The sequence below is a fragment of the Capsicum annuum genome, chromosome 3 (assembly GCF_002878395.1).
Source record: "Capsicum annuum cultivar UCD-10X-F1 chromosome 3, UCD10Xv1.1, whole genome shotgun sequence".
Lineage (NCBI taxonomy): Eukaryota > Viridiplantae > Streptophyta > Magnoliopsida > Solanales > Solanaceae > Capsicum > Capsicum annuum.
Window position 1 is genome coordinate 217,639,606 of NC_061113.1, and position 2,429 is coordinate 217,642,034.

The following is a 2,429-nucleotide window of genomic DNA, read 5'->3' on the forward strand; positions in this document are numbered from 1 at the left end:
AGCGCACCTGATTACCCCAGGCCTCCCTTTCCCCCCCAAGACTTCCAGACTATGACTGATATGCGTATGCCGTACGAGGATAAGGCAAGTTTACTTTTACTAACCTAGACCTTCTAATCTACCCCATGAAGAAGAAGTTATGCAATAAATTTCACATCTTTTGTAATAGCTGGGTATACTGGTGTAACTGGCAGTGGTTTTGTTGCAACTTATAATCCATCTGTTGCATAAGTTGCGTTGGATAGACCCTATGCAACAGATGGACCATCCGTTTCATTTTTACTATTACTAACCTATTTAAAAATTGACTTTTTATCTCACAGCATGTTGAAATAATTCTCTGCCTCATGAGAAAAAAGAAATTAATGTACCGGGAAGCTTATGATGCTGCTGATAGGATAATGGACCTCGACTTCTGCAAGAATCTCAAGGATAAGTATGATAAACTCAATGGAGAGGTGTTAGCCCTTAGCATGGGACTTGATTTCCTAGGTCCTACGTTGGTCTTGGATGAAGAAAAAATGATAAAATATGTTAGAGGGGACAGGCCAAATCCACATGGCAAGAGCTGGACCAAGGCAAAAAGGTTTCTTGCAGTCATTAGCGTGAACGGCATGCATTATCGGGCTGTTGAGATACTACTCAAGGAGCGAAAGATCAATATTTATGACTCCAACGTACCTCTCGTTGATGATTTTGGTCTTTTTCTCCTCGTGGAGCCACTGATGGTACTGTTGCCCATCTTGTTGAGGAGAGTAAACTGATGAATCATTTGTTAAAGGAAGTGTTGTTGAAGAAATCATGGGATTTTGAAGGTCAAAACAAGGAAATTATCCTTCCAAAAGATGATGCCGCTAAAGCAAGCGGCTTGCATGCTCTTACACACATCGAATGTTTGCTGACCGACACAGAAATAGCCGAGCCAATGACTTTTTCGTACGACAATGCTGTGGAAAACCTGCAAGAGGTCTGGGCTTATGGGGTACTAACTAGACAATTGGAGCCTGTGTATATAGAAGAGCCTGTGAAATAAAAATTTTTAATTTCAAGTCACCCTTCACTTTATTACATGTACATGTAGTGGCAATAAACTTTTCTGATAAAGTTGAGTTTTTTATAATGCAATAGATTAGATTGTCAATCTGTTGTAAAATATATTTAATCTGTTTTGGCAGATAGTTTATCTGTTGCAACAGGTTGGTCATCTCTTGCATTACGCCAATGTTATTTCTATGAATAATCTAATAATCTAAGTCTAATCTGTTGCAACAGTGGGAAAACCTGTTTGATAATTTCCAATAGATGACCTTAATTTTACAACATATGCCTAAATCTTTTTGATATTTTCCAACAGTTACGCTTGAATATCCATGTGCTCGACAACACCAAACTAGTAGCAAATACACACACCACCATGAAAATTTTAGCAATTAGGCTTGAATATCCATGTGCCCAATAATACCAAACCAGTAGCAATAATGGCAACAATGTAGTATCTTCTTGCTCGATTTTGTTTCTCTTCAGAAGCCTTGACTTTGTTCAACAATTCCCAGATTACACGATTTGATTGTGAAGGGTGTCGTTCTTCATACCAATCAAATTGATCGCATCCACTCAATTTTTATAAAAAAGAGAAAACAATTACAAGTCAAAAATTAATCAACTAATTAAATAAAAAAAATATTACCTTTGAAATTTTACAAGTAAAAAATCTACGACCCGGATTTTATTGAGTTCAAGAAGTCTTTAACAGAGCTTCATGATCGCACTTACAATATCAAAAATCTTTATCACAAAAAACAGTGGAAGATGCGCTCGACATTATCAAGATCAGTTGAAAAAAATGAAAGAAATGATTTAAAGAATTTGGATAGATAAAAGAAGATGACGATGAAGAAGAAAATTTGGGAATTTAGGGTTAAATTTTAGGAGGAAGATGAATTATAAGACAATGGAGGGGGGGGGGGGAATGACTATTGGGGGCCAAGTGACAGCAAGTCAGCAAAATGTGTCAGACTGACACATTTGATGCCTATTTTATTTTATGTGTTTAAAATAAACACTGTCTACTTGATGCCTATTTTATTTTAGGTGTTTGAACTGAACACCGTCGATGGGTTGCGCCTTTTTTATTTCAATTCAATTCACTTTAACTCTTTTACACGTAGTGGTAATTTTTTATGTCCAATGATAGTTGAATTTTTATAATGCGACAGATTCTTCATCCGTTGTAACAGTTGTTCTACATGTTCTAACATATAGTTTATCTGTTGCAATAGGTTGGTCATCTATTGCATTATCTTGATGTTTTTATCTAAAGACTATCTGTTGCAACAGTGCGAAGACCAGTTTGATAAATTCCAACAGATCACCTACCTATTGCAACATATGTCTAAATCTGTTTGATTTTTCTAATAAATGTGTCGTCT